The 27,116-nt window shown below is 44.3% G+C and overlaps 1 long non-coding RNA gene across 5 annotated transcripts; it reads right to left on the reverse strand.

Moving 5' to 3' along the window:
• Positions 1–15,999: 15,999 nt before the first annotated feature.
• Positions 16,000–26,709, reverse strand: LOC139031425 (uncharacterized). 5 transcript variants are annotated; one of them, XR_011483898.1, is made up of 5 exons: positions 26,529–26,709; positions 24,135–24,241; positions 20,099–20,148; positions 19,318–19,444; positions 16,000–16,495 (listed from the first exon to the last, which is right to left on the reverse strand). It is a non-coding gene; the product is annotated as an uncharacterized lncRNA (long non-coding RNA). The 5 variants fall into 5 exon arrangements; XR_011483899.1 differs by lacking the exon at positions 20,099–20,148; XR_011483897.1 differs by having other exon boundaries at positions 16,000–16,287; positions 19,318–20,148.
• Between the last annotated feature and the right edge of the window lie 407 nt (positions 26,710–27,116).

Raw genomic sequence — 27,116 nt, forward strand, 5'->3', positions numbered from 1 at the left:
AGACCTGTTGATAAAGCTCAGTGCCCCCCTTCTCCCCCGAGATGGCACACCTGATGTCTGGGCCGAGGAACTGATCTGCTAGGTCTGCAGCTAGTGCATGGGGTGGGGCGCATCCCAGATAATCTTTAAAATGAATCCATATGTAGCTGGATTTGTCAGATGAGTGGGGAGGAGGGTGAAGAACCAAGAGCAGCAAACATCTATATTCATGGGTTGATTAGCATCGTGAGGGAAGGAGACCAGGGAGCAGGCTGGCTGGAGTGTGGGAAGCTGGGGCTGGGGGAGGGAGACAACGTGGAGTCTCTCTCTCACACACACACACACACACACACACTCACACTCATACCTGCCAGTCCAAATGTGCAGGGCCAAGGGCTGGGGGAGAGGGTTGTTGAAGGACTTGGTGGGTTATGGGCACTCTGATCATCACCTGCCCAAGCCTTGGGTGACTGAGTGTGTGATGCAGAGTGAGGGAGCAGCCCTTCCCCATTCAAAGAGAACGCAGCAGGGCTCTAGTACCTTTCGCACCAGCCACTTCTGAGAAGATGGCCCCGAACGTGGATGGCGATACTACCATGGGGTTGCAGGTAGCCAGGGGAGGTGGCTTCAGAGGCCAAGGCACAGTGGGTGCTTCATCAGGAGGGCCTCAAGTGGGAGAGGAGGGAGCTGGAGGATGCCACGTGCTGATCGCCCCTGGCACACGTGACACGTCCTCCCAGGATCCCCATAGCAATTGGGTGGGCTCTGCAGGCCCTGGTGAGCAGGTAGGGGCAAAACCACACTCAGATTGCATGGTTGTTCTTGAGGCCTGGCAAGATGGGAGTTCTGTGTCATGGACACTAGCATCTCAGCCTTTTTATTATGAATTTTCTTTTCAATGGATGGACTATTTCTTTATTTATTAAGATTTTTGGTGTGGACCACTTTTTAAAGTTTCTATTGTATTTGTTACAATATTGTTTCTGTTTTATGTGTTTGGCCTTGAGGCGTGTGGGATGTTAGCTCCCTGACCAGGGATCAAACCTCCACCCCCCACATTGGAAGGCAAAGTCTCAACCACTGGACTGCCAGGGAAGTCCCTGTTTATTTATTTTTATTGTGTTTTTATTTATTTGGCCACACCGTGCAGCACATGGGATCTTAGTTTCCTGCGTGACGATGCGTGAGGGCTTAGTTGTGTCTGACTCTTTGTGACCCATGAACTGTAGCCCGCCAGGCTCTATGTCCATGGGGTTATTTCAGGCAAGAATACTAGAGTGGGTTGCCATTTCCTCCTCCAGGGCATCTTCCCAAACCAGGGATTGAACTTGCAGTTCTTTAGCCTTCTGAATTGGCAAATGGATTCTTTATCATTGTGCCACCTGAGAAACCCCTTAGTTCTCTGACCAGGAATCAAACCCACACCCTTGCGTTGCAAGTGTGGAGTCTTAACCTCTGGATCACCAGGGAAGGCCCTCAGCCTACTTTCTATAAGAAACCGTATCTAGGCAATACTATTGCTCTGACTTTGAAGGTTGAGGAAATGTATGGCAACCTCAGGTCCATCAGTTAGGAGTGAGAGCGTCAGATGAGCATGAGATTCTGCTTATGCATTTATTTATTCCTTCATTCATTTCCTCTTTGTTGAGCTTCTACAAGCTGCCAGGCATGATATGGGGTAGCATCTAGAGTTCCAGCTGATAGACTGCGGAGGGCACTGGCCATCTCTGAGTTAGTTAAGGCATCTCCATCTCACGGGAGCTGGTGTGCAAACCCAGTGGGAGCCACATTCCCCGAAGGTCAAGGTTGTGGACCCTGGAGCCACATGACCCGGGTTTAAAGTCATAGCCACCCTTTACCAGCTGCGAGGACTAAAGCCAGCTACCTCGTCTCCCTGAGCCTCTGCTGTTGTGGTCCCTGCCTCTAAAATGGGAATAATAACTCTATTCGCTTTCGGGGTAATTTTGAGGATTAAAATGTAGAATCCACAGAAGTGTCTGGCTTCATGTCTGGTGGCGCAGGAAAAGCAAGGAGAGTGGACGTGCTTCAAGGTCTATTCGTATGAGTGTGATTCTCTCCTTGTCCCCCACTGGGTCTTGTTCTGCAGCACGGAGCTGTGAGCCAGACCAGCACCCGTTAAGATGCAGGACAGAAAGCACAGGCTTCTGCAGGTAGGAGCAGAGGACAGGACTGGGGTCGCTCTCACCCCAGAGCACGCTGACAGCAGCTGGGGGACCCAGCCGCCTGCTCCACCTCATCAGAGAAAGGAACTGACAAGTGCCACGAGGGAAGGGACCGCTGCACACACAAGCGCATGGATGACGTCTTCTGAAGACTTTCAGGAAAACTAGCGGAGGGAGGTTTGGAAGGACCAACGCTCCCCTCCTCCAGCACCTCCCCAACCCTCCTGTCTCCTCGCTTCCCCAGACACAGCTTGCTCCTTCTTGCTTCCGCATCATGCCTTCCACCCTCAGTGGCACTGGAAATGCCCTCTGGCTCCGTCTTCCTCAGTCCTTCCATCCAAGATCCAGAGCACTCTCCTTTTCTTCCACTGGTCTCCCCTAGTCAAGCCAGTCATCATCCCAAATGACAATAGCAGTAAGGACAGTCCCATGCTGAGGCCCACCAGCCAGACACTGTGAGTGCTGGCCTCAGCTGAGCACTCCCTCATTCTATAAAAATTAAGGAGCCCCTCTGACAGGCCAGGGACCAACCAGGAGCAGGGACTCGGCAGTGCATGAGACAGACCCTATCCTCCCTGGGCCCTGTGGGCCTAGCATCACAGGGATCCTGGGAATAAATAGGCTGTCCTGCACACACACGGGGCTTCCCAAGTGGGGCTAGTGGTAAAGAACTCGTCTACCAGTGCAGGAGGTGTAAGAGACACCAGTTCAATCTCTGAGTCGGGAAGATCCCTTGGAGGAGGCCATGGTAACCCACTCCAGTTTTCTGGCCTGGAGAATCTCATAGACAGAGGAGCCTGGCAGGCTACAGTCCATAGTGTCGCAAAGAGTTGGATACAACTGAAGTGACTTAGCGTGCACACACACACACACACACACACACACACAGACACATTCTGGGTAGATTGTCAAGGAACTCCTGTATTCAAGAACTGCTAATTGCCAAGTTCTGCCTTTTAGAGTCAGTGAGCCTATAAGAACTTGCCAGTTGTGTGTAAGAGCACTTATCTGATATTAACATGGTAGATTAATTCTCTGTCACTCAGAAGCATGGAACTAAAACTGAAAGAGGGACATACAAGAGGCAGAGAGTGGCTCAACATAGGCTATGTAGTAAGAAAAAAGAGTTGCTGTGGTAGGTAATGAGCTCCCCGTCAGCAGAAGTGTTACAGCTCAGGCAGCTGCAGACCAGATAGTCTATACCCTGGGGACAAGGTAGAAAGAGACCAGCATTAAAGCCCCTTGCCCCTCGCCCCCAAGCCTTGTTAGTCAATCTCAACAGGTTTCTCCAGATTTGCCATTTCCAAGAAAGGCACTCAATCAGCAGGAGGTGGCAGATGAATCAGACCCGCCTCAGCCTCCCAAGAGTTTGCAGTGCGATCCTCAGATTTTCAAACATCATCTTCATAAAGTTTCTGGGAGGAATTTAATAAAAACAGCGAACGTTCATTCCTTTTGTCTCCTAAGAATAAATCCCTTCTGACCTGCCCAGTCACTCTCTCTGTTCTCTGTCTGATTCCTTAGAACGCTATGGGGATCCAGGTTTATTTTTAAAAAAAAACAAACAACTGAAACACATGTATCATATGTTCTATGTCGCTGCCTCCACAGAGGAAATTCTCTGTGTTACTGTAAATAATAATTTGCAGGTCAGTGAAGGTTGTTAAATGTCCCTGATGCTTTTGCTCACTTCCCTCTAGACTTTCGTAATTACTACTGCTCTGAACGCAGCTGGCAGAGAGGCCTATTTCTCTGTCCAGGAAATGACGGCTGTGTGGTACCCTCTTAGCGCAGTGAAAGCCTTTATGTCTGTGGATTGGGCCTGTCCTGAGCCCGCATCAGAGCCACTCACATCTCTGCATGAAAATAGCCATATGAGAACTCATGCATTGTGGCCGCAAAGAGCCGAGGATGCAGGTTATAATAGCTGGGTCCTAAAGCTGACCATGCCACTATACGTGACTTCAGACCAGTCACGGAACCTCCTGGGCTTCTGTGTCTTCACCTGCAAAGCTGAGAACACAGTAATTACCCTGACCAATAAATATCATTGCTAGGAGAATTCATGTTTTTACCCAATATTTCATTCTAAATCCTTATATATCATCACTAATGGCCGGGGGGCCAGGCACCTTTGTGGTCCCTGGGGAGAGGAAGATGCAATCATGAAAATTGCTATGCTTAGTCATTCAGTCATGTCCAACTCTTTGTGACCCCATAGACTGCAGCCCACCAGGCTCCTCTGTCCATAGGGATTCTCCAGGCAAGAATACTGGAGTGGGTTGCCATGCCTTCCTCCAGGGGATCTTCCCAACCCAGGGATCAAACCCAGGTCTCCTACATTTCAGGCAGATTCTTTACCATCTGAGCCACCAGGGGAGCCCAAGAATACTGGAGCGGGTAGCCTATCTCTTCTCCAGGAGATCTTCCCGACCCAGGAATTCAAGTGGGGTCTCCTGCACTGCAGGCAGATTCTTTACTAGCTGAGCTACCAGGGAAGCCCTTAATCATGAAAAAGGTGAACAATAATCTCTCTCCTCCTGCAGCTCCAGTGGGGAAAACATAGAAATAAGGGAATAAGCCAAACATACAGAATTTCTAGTGGTGCTAAGCGCTTTGATGAAAGGTAAAGCAGAAGAGGGAGGTGGGAAGTGCCAGGCAGTGATCGGGAGGGCATCTCTAAGAGGCTGCAACTAGGACTGGGACCCAGAGGAGGTAAGGAAGTGAGCCCAGAGAACATTTGGGGGAAGAACATTACAGGTAGTGGAACGGCAGGTACAAAGGCCCTGGAGGAAGGGGTAAAGATGGCATTCAAAGATGGTGAGGCCAGCATGGCTGAAGCAGAGTGACTGGGATGAGTGGTCACTCTGAGTTTCCAGGGGAGTGGGACCAGACAGGGCAGGGCCTTGGGAGACTTTTAACTTGGACTCTGAGCGAGATGGGAGTCACTGGAGGGCTGGGAACAGAGGAGCGACATAATCTGACTTAAGTTTGAAAAGAATCTCTTTGGCCGCTGTGTTTAGAAAAGAGAGTGCAATGAGAAAATATTTGCAAGTGTTTTCAAAAGCACAAAGCATGACAGGAAGCTGAAGTGCAAGGGAACCTCAGCTCTCTATAGTTCTGGAGACCTGGTGTGGATGAGATATAACCACACAAAATCATTGTCACTTTCCCTTTTGAGAAGGGGAGAACATGACTCTTCCTTTCAGTCTTGTTGGTCCTGCAGTGACTTATCAAATAAGATGCAGTGGGATTGATGCCAGGTATTTTTTAAAGGACCAGCAATACAGAAGCAGGACACAGGGCTCTACCTTCTAGGCCATTGTTCCGTCATCAGCTTCTTTGAGCATAATCTTCCACTGTGATCTGTAAACCCCCAGTGAGGCCAGGGAGCCCCAGAAACACCTTCCTATGAGGGATGGTGAAGCTCTAGGGGAAATGTTTTACTTGGCCCCACTACTCATCAGCCTTATGAGACTGCATGAGTCGCTTAGGCTGTCCAAGCCTAGTTAATTCAGAATAAAAATTCCACTACTCAGGATCGCTATGAAAAATCAATGAGAATACATCAGTACCTAGTGCGGGATTTGGCCTTCATTTAATTACCATCATTCCTCACAAATGTGGAAAACAAACATGGTTACCAAAAGGGAACGAGGCAGGCAGGAATACACTGGGAGACGGGGATTGACGTATACACTTGGTGTGTGCTCACTTAGTTGTGTCCGACTCTTTTGAGACCCCATGGACTGTAGCTGGCCAGGCTTTTCTGCCCATGGAGTTTTCCAGGCAAGAATACCAGAGTGGGTTGCCATTTCCTACTCCAGGGAATCTTCCTGATCCAGGGATTGAACCCGTGTCTCCTGCACTGGCCTGCAGATTCTTTACCACTGAGCCACCAGGGAATCCCCACTACTATGTATGAAATAGATGACCAGTGAGAACTCTCTGTACAGCACGGAGAACTCCACTCAGGACCCGGTAATGATCTCCATGGGGAACGAATCTAAAGAAGAGCGGGTATATGTGTATGTATGACTGTCACCTTGCTGTGCAAGAGTGTAAATCAACTGTACTCCAATAGAAATTAACTTAAAACCTACCATCATCTCTTTGTCATGTCCTGTGTTAGGCTTAGCCCTAACACGGCGTGTGAGGCTTCCTAGATGGCTAGATTAAAGCTTTTCTTTCTTCTTGTGACTTTACCTACTTGATTGGACAATTCCACCTCTAGACCCTCCCATCTGGGAAGGGATCGCAGAAAGCTGGAGACTGTCCAGGAAAGGCGTCTGCTGAGATGTGTATACACGGTGGGAGGCATTATGGAGAGAGCCCAGCCAGAACAGAATCCAGTTTTGCTGAGTCCTGTTTATAGGACCCTCCGCTGGGCAAGGGCTTCCCTGGGGATGGGGAAGAAGCCTGGTGTGCCAGAAAGTGGATGTTTAAAGAGGGGCTCCAACCCTAGGAGCCAGCGATGAGATGTAAATGCCTCCCCTCGCACACCTCCCCCATCAGTTCCCGAGGATGGAGAGGCCCCCAATACTTGTTTTGGAGAGAATTTTAGTCTGTGCTCAGAGGAAAGAGAGAGAGAGAAAGCCAGTAAATCAATAGCAGATTTTCCTTCCCATCAGTTGGTTTCAAGGTTTGAGCCAATGTCAACCAATCTAGAATTTCGAAGTTGTAAATAAAAAATTGAATGGTAAGATTTTTATCTGAGTCGCCTCATGAAAGGCACTATTCAGAGTCCTGGTTTATCACACTCCTCACGTAGTCCGAGCTAAGGTATGGTGCCACACTGCACACCGATCCAGGAAATGCAGTGTGAACGTTTTCACTTCTGCTCGTCTTGGGTTTGCCCGTGCTCAGATATGGCCCTTTTACTGAGTCTTCTTGTTTCCCTTCCATTAATTTCTTGCCCCCTGAACTAATCATACAGAAATGGTCAAAGCCAAAAAAGGACATTAACAGGACACAACTTCAATGTTCAGGATTAAACAGGCGTTCAATTTACCCATCACTGTACCAGGTACTGTGGAAATTAACAACAACAACAATAATAGTAGCGATGGCAGCTTACTTACTAAGCTGGCCACTCTTCCTATCTTATTTCTGATGCTCTGAAAAAAACGGATCAAGTGGGTGTCACTGCATGTTTTATGTGCTTGTCAATACTTGCCACTGGCACATGCCACCTACCTCCATAAGGATTAAATCATGTGCTGTTGCAGTTGTTGATTTTCAACACCCCCTGAAAGGGGTTCGGGCTGGAGAGCAGAAATGAGGCACTCTCTGTGCTCTGGGAAAACCAGCAGAACAGGTCTTCATAGAGTTAGATATTTTCAGGAACTGATTTTATGAGCCCAATTCTTGTATTTCCTCATATCTAGAAAAGCACTAAAATCCTTCATGGTGGCAACTGTTCCTTGTGGCTTTTGCCAAAAATATGTTTTTGGCAAAATATGATTGCATGAACTCTCCCTTCACCAAAATCACATATATACTGACCTTGACTCTTGCCTCTTTGGAGCAGTTTCTCAGAGCTATATGAGGTGCTATCTCCCAGGCTATAGTCCTTATTTTGCCCCACATAAAACTTAACTTGAAACTCTGAAGTTTTGCATTTTTTCAGTTGGCATACTGGCAGACTGAGACTTTGAGAACTTAGGTAAGTTGCTCAAGGTTGCCAAACTAGTGAGAATAAAGAAACCATATGATCAATTTCTTACTCCCAAAGAGTTTTAAGAAAACCATCTTTTCATCAATCAACCAGAATTTTTCTCTTCCTTCTAGCCATTTGCTGACATACCTTCAGCAATAAATATGCATAAAGCACTTATGTGTATCTGTGAACACAACACTGGCAAAAGAGAAAAAAAAAATACAAGGAATGATTATTTTTTTCAATGTGGTAGAATATAATGGAAGGCCAGAGTAATAGGACAGTGTGGGCCAGAGATGCCAAGGAACATTTTACAGAGAAAATGAGACTCAAGTTGAGTCTTAAACAGTGGGAAAAAAATATTCAAAGGGCCTTCCTTGTCAGGGGAACTGAATGGGATAGGCAAAAGCACTGAGGCTTGGAAAGCGTGACAGGATGACGAAGCATCCTGGAAGGAAGTATGAAGTGAAAGAAGGATGTGTTTCCCACTCCCTTCAAGGACTGGGCTGGGGGTGGGGAGGAGGGCATTTGACTATGAATTGAGCTATAAAGGGTGCAAATGGTAATTCCCATGCTTCACATTTCTTATCCTCAGAAGGTTTGAGAGTCCTTTTAAAAGTCAAAGAAGAATGAAAAAAACAACCAATCAACCAACACTGATCTTGTTAATACTTGAATCACTAACTCTACTATGAGAGCTGCAGTCTACCAAACATGGGGTCACTGAGAAAGTGTTTCTGGGGATTTCCCTGGTGGTCGAGTGGTTAAGACTCATGCTTCCACTGCAGGGTTCATGGGTTTGATCCCTGGTGGGGGAATTAAGATCCCACATGCCTTCAGGGCAAATAAGCCCAAGAGCCACAACTAGAGAGAGCCCATGAGCTACAGCAAAGACCCAGTCCAGCCAAAAAAAAAAAACAAAACAAAAAACTAATTACTCTAAAAGTCAAAAATTAAAAAAAAAAGAAACTTAAGTGGAAAACAGACCTGATCCCTGCCCTCAAAAACTTTCAGTCCAGATATAAAGAAGGTTTTTTCTTGCATCATCAACAATCCTAGTAAAGAAGAGAAACCAGGGGCCCTGTGTTAATTTCCGCCTAAACCACCAAAGGTGATTTTAAGACCCTTCTCAATCCAAGACTTTTAGTAGCATCAGATAGGGTTTCAGTTCTGAGCCATCATCCATGGGGGCTCTATACACACAAAAAAATTGGCAAAGACCCGTGGTCTGTGTGGAAATATGGCTGAGAGGAACTCACCACACATTTATGGCACGGAGAATAATTTTTGCTACAAAAAAAAAAAATTGTTTAGAATGAAACACAAGACAGAGTGGAACAAATTCCTCTAAAAATTTATTTTTAAAAATGTTTTTTTTTTTTTTGTTCAGTCACTTCTATTGAAAAGTCATTCAGCAGGATTTAGGTAGCGACCCTACTCGAGACGATGTTTCACTTTAACAAGGTAAAGAATTTGAAGCTGAAAAGCCAACTGCTACTTCATTACTTGAATGGAAATCCCCTTGAATTCTATGACCTACTCAATCCTAGGCTCCTAGGTTGAGTCACAAAAAGGTAACCAGTGGTCAGGAAGAAAGGCACTGAATGTGAAAATCATTTCCATTTGGCTTTAGCGCCTTTGAACATGTTATTGTAATGGTTCTGCTGGAGGTGGGGTGGGGGTGGAATTAAACATCGCTCCTTCATTCCGCAAATGTGTATTTCGCGCTGCTACATGCCAGGTGTTTTTAAAAGTGGATGTCAATTAGGGAAAGAAGTACTTCTCTGACATGTGTATCCTGCCTCTCCTTGTCCTTGGTATGTGATTTACATTATTAGAAAAATTGTTCCATGGGGTGCCGAAGACCTGAGTGCAAGATCCACTTCTGGGTCTAGTTGTGTGGACCTCAAGCAGTTACTTAACATCTCTGGGACTTGATTTCTCCAGCCTGAAAAATGAGGGAAGGTCATGCTACTGGTTCTCAATGATGGCTTTCACCCGGGGAGCTTCAAGGATATATATCAATTCTTGTATCCTATTCGAGACCAGCAGTCTCAGGATCTCTGGAGTTGGGGCTGGGAGCAGGTTTTTCTTGGAAAGCTCTCCCTGCCTACTCACAGTGGTTCTTCTGGTTCTATCCTCTTTGCTAAAGACTAAAGACAAAATGCCAGAGCGTGGGGTCCCCCTAAAAACAAGGTGGCAGCTCTGACTTCCTGACCACCACATTTCGTAATGAGGTCAAGGCTTAACTTTTCTCCTTCCACTTCTGGTTTTAGCACATTTATGCTTTCCTTCCTCCTTTCCACCCCTATTACCACCTGTTTCCTGGCTCTCTTTCTCCCCCGAGCCACTTGCTACGGCCTAGTGCCTGCTGTAGTTCCCTTCTGCTGTTGGTAAACTGTACAGTAGCATCTGGGGCTTCCCAGGTGGCTTAGTAGTAAAGAATCTGCCTGCCAATACAGGAGATGTAAAAGACACAGCTTCAATCCCTGGGTCAGGAAGATCCTCTGGAGGAGGAAATGGCAACCCACACCAGCATCCTTGCCTAAAAAAATCCCATGGACAGAGGAGCCTGGCGGGCTACAGTCCACGGGGTTGCAAAGAGTCAGGCGTGACTGAGCACAGTATGCACACACAGTAGTATTCATTTGAAGCTAAGAAAGAATGCATCTCAAGAGTTCTTGCTCTCGGAAAGGATGACCTGTAACAGGAAAATGAAAGGCCCTCTAACCCTGAGAATATAATTATAGTTCTCAAGAAAATAGGACAGGACACTTCTAAGAGTCAGGAGCAAAGCTAAAATCAAACCCTGTAAAATAGTACCTTCCCTGATTATGCATAAGAGCATATGACTTTCAACCAGTGGAAAATTAGACACAACTGGACTTCCCTGGCAGTCTAGTGGTTAGAACTCTGCACTTACAATGCAGGAGGTGTGGGTTCAATCCCTGGTTAGGGAGCTAAGAGCCTACATGCTGCTCAGTACAGCCAAAAAATAAAATTAATTAAAAGAAAAGAAAATTAGATGGAATTTCTCCAGGATTTAACCCAAAAGGCTAAAAAATTGACAGTGAATTGAGAAGTCTTTGGGTAAAACATTTCAGCCCCATGGTCAGGCTTTCAAGCCCATGAAAGAGACTTCACTAGATATGTTTCAATTTGTGGGTGTTCCCCTTTTAAAAATGAAAGTACCATTAAATTAAAACATGTTTTTAAAGATATCTATACACTGAAAACCCCAAGGGGCCCCTGTAAAGTGCAGTTCTTTTATGTGCTTGAAGACAAGCAATGGGTTGAACATAGAGGGTATTCAGCAGGCGTTCCCTTCTTCTTATGAAAAAAGCAAAATTTACAGTACTAAAGTTAACAAGGGACCTTTTTGTTCAATGCCTTTCTTTTGAACCCCAAACCAAAACCCTTTGGAGGGATGAGAAGAGCACTCCCAATTCAATTTTTATCACTTAGCAGAGGTTTTGGTACCAGGATGAATGAATGAACAACTCCCTCAATGGAAACTTCTCCTGCAATTTTTCTCTTGTATAAACCATTCTCCTTTGCTTATTCTGCAAATGGCACTATTTGCCATCACAAGATTTAGATTGACTATTCCAAGACGAAGTGACAATGCCTAAACGCTGACTACACCACACCATCTGTATGGTGACCAAACGTCACCTTCACCGCCCTTCTCAAGTATCTCAGGAAGTTGTTGCCCACAGCGGTGGTGTGGCACCACTCAGACACTCAGAAAGAACTTTCTACTCCGGGTGTTCCCTCTGGCCCCATGACGCTGCCTTGAAGTTTCAGCGGAGAGGTTATTTATTCATTCATATCCCATGTAATAATCTATTTTTAGCTTTGTATTTTGAAATACTTGTATGGTCATAGGAAGTTGCAAAAAACGTACAGAGAGGGCCCCAGATACTCTTCAGCAAATTTCTCCAATTCACCAAACTAATATGCAATTTGTCAGAATCACTTTTATCAGGCCTTTTTAAATGAGGGAATGGGAAATAGAGTGACTGGCCTTCCTGGCTTGCCCAGTATGTGGGTGGAGGGGGGTTTCCCAGAATATGGGATCTTTAGATTTAAAACCAGGACAGCCCCAAGCCAACAGGGACAAGTGAGTCACCCTAAAAATATCCATATTCATTTGCTAAGCAAGCAATGTTTGGGATCCCCACTGCTCTTTCTGTTCTTCTAGAACTGGTTTCCATCACCCGCTCTGGGCTCTCCACTTCTCTGTGCCACTCCATTTCTCCTGTTTGCAGGCTCTCACCTCTCACTAACTGGATCTGTTTCTCTTTCCTCTGCTTTAGAACTAACCCCTCACACTGTCCTGAGCCCCCCACTGGCTATCAAAATTTCCATTTTCTCAGCTCACACCGCTGATTTCCACAAGGTATTCAGAGAAAAGTTTTTCATTCCAGTGCAGTGAAAAAAGCCCTGGACTCAGAATCAAGAATCAGGGGTTCACATCCCACTCCTGCTGTTGGTTGAGTGACTTGGTGTAAATGATTTTCCAACTCCGGACAGTTAGTCTGAAAACAGGGTAACTGGTCAAAAACAGACTTTCTCATCTGCTGACACTATTGATTTCTGGGCCTGATTATTCTTTGTTGTTAAGGTCTATCCTGTGTCTCATATTAATAGGATGGTTAGAGGCATCCTTGGCATCTGCTCTCTAGATGTCAGGAGAAGCCCAAAGTTGTAACCAGACATGTTTTCAGACACTCCCCTGGGGAGTGAAATCACCCCAGGTTGAAGACTGCTCTAAAATATTTTCCAAGTCACTTTCAGTTCTGAAAGCATTTGCTATCATTGAGTGAGTGAGTGATAGTCGATCAATGGTGTCCAATTCTTTATGACCCCATGGACTGTAGCCCACCATTCTCCTCTGTCCATAGGATTTTCCAGGCAAGAATTACAGGAGTGGGTTGCCGTGTCCTCCTCCAGGGAATCTTCCCAAACCAGGGATCAAACCTGGGTCTTCTGCATTGCAGATGGACTCTTCACCATCTGAGCCACTAGTGAAGCCCTTTCACTATCATTAATCCCCTGTAAATTAGAAGTGATTAATAGTTTTCACTTCACCTCCCTAGAATATTTGCATTTTCAAAGTATTACCTGTTTGGAAAAAAAGTCTAGAAGCATCTTCACCAAAACATTAAAAACAGCTCTCTCTAGGCTGTGTTTGTAAAGGTTTAATTTTTTTTTTCTTTTCTTCTTTTCCTTCTCTTCCTACCCCTATTCTTCCTCTTGATTTTTTTTTTTTAATTTTTTGGAGGGGTGGTTAATATCAACATAATCTTGTGTTATCTGAGTTATTTTTCAATTGGATATTTTAAAATCCAGATGAAATCAGTAGGTTTTCAAGCCAACACTGTGAGTGAAACAGGAGAGATTACAGGAAAAATAGGGCCTCACTAAGTCACCTCATTCTGAGTTCTCATACCTTTTCATATAACTGTATTTACTTTGAAATTTTTATGATATATTATCTGAATCAGATTATTTTGGCAAGCAAACAAGATTTCTCAAAGTACTCCTCATACCAAAAGCATCCTTCCAGTTCAGGGTCCCTCAGCTAGAATGAAAAAACCTCATTAACTCTCCCCTCTCAGAAGCATGTGTGTGCGTGCTACTTCAGTGGTGTCTGACTCTTTGTGAACCCAGGGACTGTAGCCCACCAGGCTCTTCTGTCATGGGATTCTCCAGGCAAGAATACTGGAGTGGGTTGCCATGCCCTCCTCCAGGGGATCTTCCCAACACAGGGATCGAACCTGAGTCTCTTATGTCTCCTGCATTGGTAGGCAGGTTCTTTACCGTCAGGGCCACCTGGGAAGCCCCTCTCAGAAGCACAGTCCACCCCAAACCCTCAACCTCTGATACTGGGACTGTCTGGCTGAGGGAGGGTTCTAAAAAAACAGACTTCCAAACCTCATGGATTATCCACTTCATACAAATGTGTTAATATTTGATTGAATCATATAAACTTACTGATAGCTGTTTCTGATGTCCAAAAACTGCAATCTTATATGCTGCTGCCGAGTTTCCCCTAATAATATTCAGGAAGTGTCAAATAGATGAATCCCGCTTATCAGCACTAGTCCTCCAGTCAAGTGTCTTGACGTGCAAAGTGGGTAGAAAGGGTAGGTGGTAGAGTGAAATCCTGGAAGGAGAAGACAGAGGAAGCTAGGCCTCTTATGAGTGATGGAGGACCCCTGGGGATGATGGTGGCCCCCCAACTGACCTGATCCACGATTTCACCAAGACAGGTTGAGAATCATGGTTCTGTCCTGTGCAGAGTGTAAGCTCCCTGGGGACAGAAACCATCTGCCAGTATGTGCATCTGTATGTCCCATTCTGTGCCTCTCACTCTGTGTTACACACGACAAGGACCTGGTAATCACCACTGGATGGTCATGTGCATAGGAATATCCAAATCATATTGTGCTCCGAAATGATTCATTCAGGCCTTCACTCATGTATGGGTTCCTCCAGCCACTGTATTTATTACCTAAACTTGCAAAGAAAAATGTTATTTCATGTGGTCTGATCAAAAATCTTGCCCCAGCTCTCAAGATATTTCTAGCCCATGCAAATTAGGCCTAAAAAAGAAGTGGTTTCCATGTTAGAATCCAAGTTCAGTGTGTTCCATCTGAATGGTTTCATCATTAAAGCAAGTGAACCCGGGGAACTCCCTTGAAGTTACATTTATGACCCCAGTCTCTCTGACAAATGACAGTACCCAGTTAAAGCAAAGGAAAAAGTCTACTTGGAAGAGAGAAAAAAAAAATGTTTACTTCATTAATGACCAAATCTTCTCATGCTCACCAACTCATTTTTGGATTCTCAAAACCCAGGAGTTTGCCCGTGTCATCAAAAATACACAAAGGCTCCAAAAAGATTCCAATATGCAAAAGTCAGATTGAAGCAATGATGAGGAACTCATTCAAAATCTTTCCGATTATTTTTGAGGTGCTTTTTCCCCTCTAGAGCATTTATAGTTTATGAACAGAATTGACTAGGATCAGGCCTTCTGAGTCATAGAAAACCAACTAGATTTATTCCAAATGATTAGGGCTACTAGCTCTGACTTGAGGTCAGTAGAATAAATGAATCATTCATTCAGGGATGAATGTTCTCACATTTTTTATAAGAAGTTCAACAAAGTCCTCAAAATCTGACAAACTCCTATGTTTGGATCATTTTCCTGTTTTGCTTTGATATTTGCATAACTAACAGCTCCTTCCAACATGGCTTTGACTGGCGTAAACTGACTGCCAGAATTTGGACAGGACCATTCGTAGAAGGTCCAGCCACCTATCATCAGCGTGTGACTGCCCCCGGAAACCCACTGACTCTCTCTTGGTTACCATGATGGAAAGACTGGCAATTTCAGTTGAGTCCAGGTATTTCTTTCCAGGAGCACCTGACCCATCAAACCTTGCTTTCCTGACCTCTGATTTAGGAACACAGGATTTCCAATGGAAAAGGAAACTACCAGAGGACAGAAGAAATTTCAGCGCAGGGCAAAGGTCAACAGGAGTTGTGAACCCAGGGACTGTAGCCCGTCAGGTTCCTCTGTTCACGGGATTCTCCAGGCAAGAATACTGGGGTGGGTTGCCATGCCCTCCTCCAGGGGATCTTCCTGACCCAGGGATCAAACCTGGGTCTCTTATGTCTCCTGCATCCCACATTTCTGCTTCCTATGGTACACAGAGCCACTCAGGCGTCCATTACAGAGATGAATTAAACTGGAAATTGCTTCAGGGTCTAATTCTCTATAATTCTATGGCCACTTAGGAAAAAAAGTGTTCCTCTCTTCTGCCCTTGCTCCTTCCCTTTCTCCCCCTCCTTCCTCAATCCATCTCTCTCTTTCTTTCTCCCTCTGCCTCCCACCCCCTTCCCTCCTTCCTTCCTCCTTCCCTCTCTCCCTCTTTCTTCCTCTCCCCCTCTCTCTTTTTCCATAGGGCTTCTAAGGCCTGGCAAATGCTTCCCGGCAGCCAAATAGAAGTCATTACCAGAAGCACCGCAGCTAAACAGAGGGAAATGTTTAGGTAAGCATTATAATGGGCATGGAAATAAAGAGACCACAATTCAAAGCATAAGTCATCGTAGATGAGAACGCACACGTCTGGGGCTTAGGTTTATGAGAAATGAACGGGATGAGGCTGGGCTGGCGAATCCCTGGGCTGGTGTTTTCTTAATGCCAGGAGTGATTTATTTTCTGGTAAACAGTTTTGCTCAAGTAGGGCATCCAATTACTACAAACCTTGTTTGGTATAAAAACTAACTGCATAGAAAAATATTGCCTTAGCAAGGTTTAACTGGTTGTTAATCCAAACATGTGGCAGAGCCCGAATTCCAGGGCTCAAAATATCCTCCCGATTCTTAGCAGCATCCGAACGTCCAGAGGAGGTCATAATCATCACTCTTAATGAGGCGTGACGCGGAGGTAGCCTATGGAAAGAGGACATTTCCATAAAAACCATGGTATGGAAACCGAGCCCGCTGGGGGAGGCAAGCGGTCCCTTAGGTAGGAGTTCTGCTCAGCTCTTTTGAAGTAACAGGCTGGGCTGCTTCGGGAAGATGAAAAAAAGTTTCAAAAATCCTCCTTTCCACACAAATCTCGTCACATACAGCTCAGTTCCCGGGGGTGTTTCATCACCTAAAGAAATATATTTAAAACAGACACGAGTAAAAGTATCCTTTTATAAGTAAAGCAAAGCTCTGAGCTTTTATTTTTTAAACAACAACAAAAAAATGTAATTGCCTGCTTCAAATTCTCTGGGTTGCCTCTCGGCATCCATGAAACCTAATTGTCATACTTTAAATACTTTGTTTTTAATTTAAAAAAAAAATCTTGAAAGAACTCAAGAAAAGAAAATGAAAGAGAGAAAGAGAGATCTGGTCATCAAGAACATTTAGCTCCTATGTTAAAAAAAAAAAAAGTATTAAAAAGAGAAAGAAAGATAAGTTAATATCCAAATCTTCCCGGCTTCCCACATCTCATTTCCACGGGGTTTCCTGCTGCGCTAATAGCTTACAGTTGCCTCTGCGAGGTGTCCGGTGACCGTGTATTCTAAGCATGGCAAATACACCCCTCCGCCTGCACGTCCTGGCGGGTTTGTTTAAAATACTTTTCCTATTTCAAGGTGGCAGTTGGCAGTCAGAACGGTCCTAAATGACTCTGGAGCCATTCGAGTCGAAAGGATGGCGAAGTGTCGGCTTACTCGGCACACAGACCAGCAGCTTCGCCACGAGGCAGCAGGCTCTGGCTCCAGGCACTGGGTTCGCTGCCACATGCAATTCACTCAAGACAGCGGAGTCGGGGCGCCCCAGGGGGACTTGGCCCACAGAAGGCCCTCGGCTCAGCCGTCCCGGGCAGATAACTAAACCGATCCACCACGCTGATGCACGCCGATCACATTCATTTAAGAATTCGAAAGATGGGGATTTCATAATCTCCCCCGGTTATTCGTTCCAATGTCTTACAACCCTTCAACCAGGACCTGCTCCTCCATCTCCAGCCCTAATCTCCCCTGATGCAATTCCAGCCCCTCCAGGTTTTTTTTTTTTTTTTTTTTCCTGTCTTCACTAGAAATGAAAAACAGCTGGACACCATCTTCTGCATAAAAACCCTCCATAAACTAGGAGACCATTACTAAATCAACCGGGTCTTTGTCTTCTCCAGGTTACGCGATGGATGCCACTGCCTTCAGAGTTTCCTCTTCATGCTGGTTTCTTATTATTTTCCTGACTCTCTGTGTCACTCAAATCATCAAGACCCAGGCTAGACATTTTGTGAGAATTTGTCTCATTATAAACACGTTCGTGTGTGCATGCATGTATATAGGAGGAAAGTTAATTCACAGTGCCAATGAGTTAATTTTGCAAACTCTTCTGTTGTGAAAAATAGTAAAAAGAGTTTACATAACATACATGCACAGTTTAAAAAACAAAACACAATCAGAACTCACACACCCAGCACAAGTTATTTCTTCTATTAACAGTGACCTTGTGTTGGATTTGCCTTATTTTAGAGAGGAGGCTGAGAGCTATTTCGCCATTGTTTGTATTTTAAGTTACATTTACATTGAAATAACACTTTGTTTTAAACCCAATGATGCTATTTTACCTCCTTCATACACGGTTGTTATCGCCTCTTTCAAACCTGACAATATTCAGCTAAGGCTTCAGAAGCTTTATAAGATGGCCCATTCTAAAAAAAAAAGCTGAATCCAAATTAAAAAAAATCTTTAAACTGAAATGTTTTCAATGAGTCAAGTTTACTAACAGTCTAGTTCTCTACTGTTGAAATACTCATGTCTGAGCTAAAATACAATGTTTTCATCAATAAATGTCAGGAAGCAGACCATTTAATCATGTTTCTAGCAGATGATATTTGATTGTATTGTTTCCACCATCCTAGCAAACTGCTGAGAATCAGATGTGCCCAGCTTTTGACTGAGTTAGAGATGCAAGCCCCTGTAGATGTAACATCGTGGCTTTTCTACTTCCTATCAGTCAAAGATGTTGCTTCACGAAACCAGTTGAGATGAAGCAACATGAACAAACCACTATCATTTTGTATATTTAAGGGGAAAAAAAATGTGTGAATCAGATCTTCCTTTATGGTCATCCTGAATCTCTGCTTGAGTCAAAAGCCAGAAGGCTTCCTGGACATTAAGCCACAATTCTCAGCTCAGCAGATGTGAAACCATGTGCGTGCTCTTGTTCCCCAGAGGTAGCTGTAATCCCCTCTCCCACCCATAGGTGGCCCTTCTTCTTTATATTTTTATAGAAGTATAGTTGATTTACAATGCTGTGTTATTTATTGCTGTATAGCAAAGTGATACATTTATATATATACACACACTCTTTTATGTTCTTTTCTATTATGGTTTATCATAGGATATAAATATAGTTCTCTGCTATACTGTAGGACCTTGCTGTTTATCCATTCTATATATACAAGCTTACATCTGCTAACCCTAAACTCACACTCGATTCGTTCCCCAAACCCCTCCTCCTCGGCAACCACCAATCTGTTCTCTATGTGTGTGATTCTGTTTCTGTTTCACAGATAAGTTCACTGTGTCATATTTTAGATTCCACATATAGGTGATGTCATATGGTGTTTGTCTTTTTCTGATTTACTTCACTTAGTGTGATAATCTCTAGGTCCATCTATGTTGCTGCAAATGGCATTATTCCATTCTTTTTTATGACTGAGTAATATTCCATTATATATACCTACCACATCTTTTTTGTATATTCATCTGTCCATGAACATTTAGGTTGCTTCCGTGTCTTGGCTACTGTAAATAGTGCTGCTCTGAGCATTGGGGTACATCTATCTTTCTGAATTATAGTTTTTTCCAGATGGAAAAAGGAAACCCTTCTACACTGTTGGTGGGAATGCAAATTGGTTCAGTCACTGTGGAAACCAGTATGGAGGCCTTTCAGAAAACTAAAAAATAGAACTACCTGCAATATATGTCCTGCAATCCACTGCTAGACATATATCTATCTCTTCTTAATCATGGAAGATATCTTGGTTTTTCCACCTTGGCTCTGCTTTTTCCGGAGTTCTCCATTGTGAACTTTTCCTGTCCTAGAAAAGGAGCAGAAGTCAAAGCTCTGTTCTCACCGCTTTCATATCGATTTTACCTTAAGCATATCAAAGAAAGCATTTCTTGCTTTTTGTTATTTTTATTGTTGCTGTTGGATTTTTTTTTTTTAATTGACTTCTGCTGCCCACTGATTTACGACAATGGTTTGGACTATATCATCTCACTTGTTTTGTGTTTACAGGTCCTCCTTTCATGACTAGATCAAGGTTTGTGACTTGGCAACAAACTTATTTTTGTTTCTTTCAAGATTCCGGATCCGTTTTGAATGCAGACCTCAGTTGGCTTCAGAGCACATTCCCACAAAGCTGTGTGGAGGCTGGCTTCCTGCATCCAATCTCTTTATCCAACACCAACCTTCCCTTGGCTTCAGGTTAAATAGTTTTAAACCATCGCCACGCTCGCTGAGAATTTATAAAGACTGTTCGCTTCCATTTTTTTTTCCCGAGCTAATGCCCATGTTTTATTCTAATTCCCTTTGCTAAAAGTGAGAAACATGCAGGGTGTTTGATTTCTCTTTGGTAGCAACTTCACTGTGGACACCTCTTGCAAAGATTTTTCTCCACCTGTCAGAACCACGGCCAGGCTATTTCCCATCCTAACGGTTGCTCCAGGTTCCAGAACAAGGCTAGACCCACCTGGCAGATTCTGTGTGGGATCCAAGGTTGGGATGAGCCAGGATACCTGTCTTGGAAGAGAGAAACTTCACCATTAGGACCACCCACCTGATACCATCCTGGAGCTTTGGGCTGGCCTTTAAAGAGGGAAAGGGGGAAAAAGAGAAAAAATAACATAGCAAAATTGATCTCAGCACTACCCATGGAGTCATTAATGTGGTTTCTTGCAAACTGCTCATAAAATTCATGGCAGCAGCTAATTGCCACCATGTTCTTCCTCATATACTCTCATATTAAATTTGAAAGAAAGAAAGAAAAGCCCTTTCAAAGCCATATTAATCCATGCACAGCAGTGGAATGCGTGATCTAAAGCTAGCCTCTCGCATCGCCACAGCTATGTAGACTGGCTGGCAAGCAGTGGATTGCATGTCACTCACAATACAATGAACAATGCCTTTGCCAGCTGCTGGCTCTGCCTGGACCCCGCTCCCCTGAACCCCAACAGGCCCAGCCAGCATGGAGCGCCTTGTGAGCGCCCACACGTGAGCACTGGCACATGTGCCTGAGTGTTGTATATCAGCCTCCGAGCCGACTCAATGGAATTCAAGCTAAACTTAGCATCTGTCTTTCTGCCTCCACCCCCACACATGCTTTCTTGAAAGTTCTCAACAAAAGAGAGGTGGCCCGTGGCCAAGCTCTGGCTGCTGCTTTACCCTCACAGAGAAGTTACACTGCGTTTGCCATGCAATGTGCTAAGAAGACCAGCCTTGCCTCGAGGCACCTCTTGCAAGAATCCCAAGAACTGCAAACTCCACAAGCCACTCATACTTTCTGAAATTCTCACTCGTAGAAGGCTCCTGTTGGAATTCATTATTCCAAGCTCTCCTGGGAACTAGGCTGCCCCTCAGCTGGTCTGCACAGGTGTGATGCTATCAGTTTTGATGGGTCGTGGCATCCCTTCTGATTGGGTGTGGCATCCATCCAACTGGTTCTGGCACCTCTTCTGTTTGCTTGAGCCAGTGCTGAACTGATTTGTCCATATTTTAAGTGTATTAAATGCCATAAATCTAGCCAGGAAACCAATATGTTCAAACAATATATCACAATAGCTGGGTGACAACTCACCAAAGACATGAGCAGTTCATCTGAAAATTTCCTGCTGCTGTGTGAAAATATGACCGTCTCCCAGGTCTATCAGAGATGGCATTGCAGAATTGCTACAGATGAATTTCTTTTCCCAATCCTGCCTGAACAGTAAAGCTCAAAGAGGACTAATGTGGGTCTCCATGGTCAAGAAAGATCAATCCTGTAGCATCTTATGAACGACTCTTTGATCCCCCTGTCTTGTCCCAACCTCTCATCTGACAGGAACTGAACTCTTTTCATTACCATTCCAGACCCATTGTGGCCCCAAGTCAGCCCTAACCAAGCCAGTCAGCAAGCCAGAAGCCCCACTCCAATCAGTGGGTATGTCTGGTACTAATCTACAATTAGTCTTGGAAGCTGATGGAAATGAAGCAACTGTTCTGTGTCCTGTCCACAGGTCTCTAACCTTAGCCTCATCTTCACAGGCATCCTCTCCCTGTATCCCATTATTTCCATGGTGATGGATGCCCTGCTCTTCATCACATCCACTGATGTTGAGTCTCCACACTAACATAATGATAGTGACAGCCTCTTGCCTCTACAAGTAGCCCAAAGCCTCCTGCTTCTTTCCAGGTGGTTTCCCCAATCATCTCATCCTTCAGCCACTTCCAAGAGGAAGAGTTCTGAAATCACGGAGTCTTGGGACAATTAGAGCTCCACTCTGGGTAGTGAGCTCGGAGATGGGAAGAGATGACATGGGCCTGAACTTGGCCAGCGTTCTTTTTATTTTGAGTTCATAATTTTATGTGCATCCTAACTAAAGAAAGGATGAGAGTAGAACCGGACACAGACTCATATATATAAAGGTGGAAGAGGCCACAGAGATACGACCCTAGTCTTGGATTAGAGGGGAAAAAAATGAGTCCTTACAGTTCACATATGACCCATCCCAGGGCCTCAGGCAAGACATCAGGTGAGGATCTGGGGCCTAAGTATACGCCAGAAATAAAGGATGCGCCCTTGGTCCCTCTCCCTTAGGGCGTGTGGCAATGACAAGCAGCTGATCAGGTACTAGAGGGTCATAATTTTAGATTCATTTCAATACATATATGGTTTTATCCAGGCATCTTTCTCGAGGTTCGAAGCTTGTTTGCAAAACTCTCCGCTGCTGCCTGGGTCCTGCTTCTTACAAACAGAAGTCGCTGGATGGGATGTCTCAGGAAGTCCAGTGGTTAAGACTTCACCTTCCAGCACAGGGGGTGTCAATTTCATCCCCAGTCAGGGAGCTGAGATCCCACTTGCCTTGCAGCCAAAAAAGCAAAACATAAAGTGGGAGCAATATTGTAACAAGTTCAATAAAGACTTTAAAAAGTTGTTTTTTAATTTTTGAAAAAGGAGCTCCTTGATACACAAGGCAGCTACCTTCAGACAAAAAAAATCACCCCTGCCCAAACACTCTTGCTGTTAAGTCCTACCCACCACATTGGCATCCTAGGATGTTTTCATCACCACACATGCAACCCAAGTTCAAGAATTGATTCTTTTTCTTTTTAATTTATTTTTTATTTAAGATTGTTTTGATGGAGGCCATTTTTTAAAAGTCTTTATTGAATTTGTTACACTATTGCTTCTGTTTTATGTTTTTGTTTTTTTGGCCCCAAGGAATGTGGAATCATAGCAGGGATCAAACTCACATCACCTGCATTAGAAGGTGATGTTTTAACCACTGGACCCTCAGAAGAAGTCACCAGGCACTGATTCTGTGATGCAAATGCAGCTCTCCTCCTTCAGGACCAGTCCTGAGTCCGTTGCACACTTTCTGACACACTCCCCTCTCCTGGAGTTCTATCTCAGAAGCTTCAGATCACCTTGCAGCTATAATAAAAGTGCTTGGTGCATGTCCAAAAGTTTAACTGTTGACTCTGAACACTGCTACCTATCTGTGATGGTGTCAGAAGAAAGTAGCAAAACATGAGAAAATTGTTACGCAAGCTTACTTCTCAATGGATGAGAGTTCAAGCAATAGGGTTTCTGTTGAGAGACTTGATATCTTCCCTGATGGTTTCAGCATCTCTGCTATTCAAAGAGAAGGATTCTCATAAATAATATAACCCAACTGACCACAGATCTATAGGCTTTGGGTATTATCTTCTGTCTAATATTCATATAAAATAATTTGTCTTTATCTTCTGTAACTGTGGGGAATCCAATGCTTTCCCAGTATTTCTCAGGATTTTGATAAGATATTTGCAATCTTTAAAGCTTGTTTCTACCCGCCAGCTCTAAACACTTGTTCCTGGTTCCCCCAATCATCTCTGATTTCAGCTAATGCTCCTTTCCCCCTCATCACTGCCCCCATGGGCAAATACGCCTCCTATTATTCCTCAAGGCAAAACCAACACTTGCCTGTGTGGAATAGACTTTGAAAGATTATAGCAGAGAACAGGAAACAGCGTAAAATTTGATATCCAATACAAATGCTATTGGTTTTGTATTCAAAAGTTGGTTATTGTAGCCCTTCATGAGGGCTTAGATATCTACCCTCCAAAATGACGACTCCAGATCCTTCACAACCAGAGGAAAGTAGCAAATTGGGTTTCCTTTCTGATCACCTTTCTTCCCCAAGCTGCTGCTTGCCGTTACCTCTTTTCCCCAATGGTGAACACTTAGACTAATCCAAAGGACACTGAAATTTTCATAAAAATTATGGAAAGTCATTTTAGGCCTCCTTTGACTCAAAGGCATCCATATAAAACATGATGTGTAATCAAAAGCTCATTAAAATGCTTTCTTTTTTAAAAAGCGCAGCTCCCTGTTTAATACAAGATCTGTCTTCCTCATACCCTCTGCACTGGAAGTCGAAGTCTCAATCACTGGACTGTCAGGGAAGTCTCATGAGTGCTTAAGGTTTTCCTAAACTTTTCCAGGTGGAGTTTAAAGGCGTCCTTGAGAGGAGACAAGGAGAACTTACCTGCGAACCAGCATTTGGTTTGATGCATAAATGAAGAGAAGTTAAGATGGTCTCGTGGACTGTGTTCTCCCAGGCATCCCCACGTCTTAGTGGGATGAATCTTAAAACTGGAATTCAAAAGAAGAGGACATTTTTTGGAAAGGGAAGCTGTAAAGGCTTCCCCGGTGGCACGGTTGGTAAAAAAAATCTGCTTGCCAAAGCAGGAGACTCAAAAGATGTGGGTTTGATCCCTGGGTCGGGAAGATCCCCTGGAGAAGGAAATGACAACCCACTCCAGTATTCTTGCCAGGAAAACTCCATGGACAGAGGAGCCTGGTGGGCTGCAGTTCATGGGATCACAGAGAGTCGGACATGACTGAGCGATTGAGTATGCATGCATGCTGAGTCACACAAGTCAAGGAGATAGATGGCTATGTTAAAATTCCCAGACCTGCTGTGGAAAGGTTTCTGGAAAGCATGTGAGTGAGGGGACGAGGACAGGGGAGAGGATGTGCTGTGGTCAGAGAAGACTGTGGTCAGTTAAAGAGCATTGACAGTGCCACCCAGAGCAGGTATGGGAGATGCTGAGAGCAGAGTGCCTGACTAATGCTAGAATGTGAAGGCATTATCCCATGGCCTTCTGAGTCAGGCCGGGATCTTGTCTCTCAAACATTGGGAAGATCTTAAAAAGGAGTGGAGAGCAGTTTTCCTCTGGTGGAAAACTGAGATCTTTTGATTTCAAGTGCAAGGAAAGAGGGAAATGCCTCAAGTTCGGTGGAATGGTTTAATTTGGGGATTTTATTTCCTTTAGCTCGTGGTACTGATTCCTACATCCCTTTTTAATAGCAGGGAACTTGATGTAACTTTCAAGAAAATTAAAAGTTGGTCTGGCTTGATGTCATTTTTGAGAACTTTAGTATCCATTTAAAGCCAAAGAATCACAAAAGAGACAGTACAATGTCCCAAGCTGGTTGCAAACGTGTGCCTTCTGACTAAGACTAATACAGATCTCAAGAAATCCCCTCTCTTAACTCAATACGACACAGCCTTCTTGTGGTTTCAACTCCTTCCCCAAATAACATTCAGTTCAGTTCAGTTCAGTCGCTCAGTCGTGTCCAACTCTTTGCGACCCCATGAACCGCAGCACGCCAGGCCTCCCTGTCCATCACCAACTCCCAGAGTTTACTCAAACTCATGTCCATCGAGTTGGTTATGCCATCCAGCCATTTCATTCTTTGTCATCCCCTTTTCCTCCTGCCCCCAACCCCTCCCAGCATCAGGGTCTTTTCCATTGAGTCAACTCTTCGCATGAGGTGGACAAAGTATTGGAGTTTCAGCTTCAGCATCAGTCCTTCTAATGAACACCCAGGACTGATCTCCTTTAGGATGGACTGGTTGGAGCTCCTTGCAGTCCAAGGGACTCTCAAGAGTCTTGTCCAACACTACAGTTCAAAAGCATCAAATACCATTAGAACCACCCAAGTCAGAGGGTGGAAGCAAGCTGTGTAAGAAGGGGGATATTAGCAGGAGACATGGGGTCAGTTTGGAGATTCTTGGGCATCCTTATGAGCCCTTGGTTGCTTGTTAAGCTATAGGAATTGGCTGTGCTGTAGCCTCCTGCCTCCTGTCACTCAAGCCTATTGAGTGACAGGTCACCCGGCTTGCTTTCCTTTATCTATGAAGTAAGATCAGCTTCTTGGTGTTTCAGATCCTTGGTGTCATTCTCTTAGTCAAGTGTAGGATGGTTTAGAATTCATCTGAAAGTCAGGAAAAAACCCAAGTAGCAAGCCAATTCCTGGAGCAGACTCCTGCTTTGCTTGTTTTCTCTGAAAAGAAGAAAACTCTTCAGGTCACAAAGAATAAAAGCAAGATTGGTGAAGGGTCCATCAGTACTCAAGATGAATGTAGAGCTAATAAGAGTTCATCCAGCTGTTTGAAATGAAATCATGAGTACTAACTCAGGAACTCTGAACCTGAAAGAAACAGCCATAGCAACTACCAAACCTCTATGGACAGTATTTAGAGTTCTCAAACATAAGTGTGCTTGATGTCCTCCTGGGAAGCTTGTTAAAGTTGCAGGATCCAGGGCCCCACCATCAGATTCGATGGGTCTCAAAAGTGGGGGTCTGCAGTCTCAATGAACACTTCAAGTCATTCCCTTAAAAGTGGGCTTTTATGGTCTACTCTTTGAAAAACACGTTTTAAAAGAACATGGGTGAGCAACCAATTACTGAGCATCAATTGGTCAACCCCAACAATTGGTGAATAAACAAACGAAAAGATTAGAGATTTTAAAAAAGAACAAATGCATACATGGATGTCTATATGCCTGTGTATGCACATAGACATGTTTAAGTTTCAAGCCAGAAGTTTTCAAGATGGGTTTCACAATATGTAGTTTAATGAGCTACTTGCCAGATCCTGTCAGATGCAGGCGATGGTGAAGCCTCTTGGGAGGACAATGCAGTTGGTGGTGGCAGAAGCTATACTCGATCCTCTCATGTCCAGACTCTCTAGAGACCTCTGAGCTGAGCACTCTTTAGAAACATCTGTTTGGAGTCAATGCCTCCACCCAAAGGAATGAACTTCAGGTTAAAAATTGAAGACACCCTGACCAGTCAAAGCTTATTATTTATCATTTGGGTGTATTTTTGCCATCAGTGGTCTAGACTGTTACTGGTATGCAAATTAGGCATCACTGAAGACGCCAGGGCTGGAACCTCTCCTCCACCCAGACAGCCTGTATTCTAATAATGGCATTTCCTGCCTGTCTGGTCACTAATTCTCTGAGATGCAAACAAAGGAGAAATGAGAAAAAAAAAAAAGAAATGATCTGCCAGGTAGCTCTATGGAAAAATTCCTGCTACTAAGTGAAATAAGTCAGACAGAGAAAGATAAATAGTGTATGATTTCACTTATATGTAGAATCTAGACAAATACAACAAACTAAATTAGTAAATATAACAAAAAAGAAACAGACTCATTGATATAGAGAACAAATTA

The sequence above is a fragment of the Odocoileus virginianus genome, chromosome 27, assembly GCF_023699985.2.
Source record: "Odocoileus virginianus isolate 20LAN1187 ecotype Illinois chromosome 27, Ovbor_1.2, whole genome shotgun sequence".
In the NCBI taxonomy this organism is placed as follows: domain Eukaryota; kingdom Metazoa; phylum Chordata; class Mammalia; order Artiodactyla; family Cervidae; genus Odocoileus; species Odocoileus virginianus.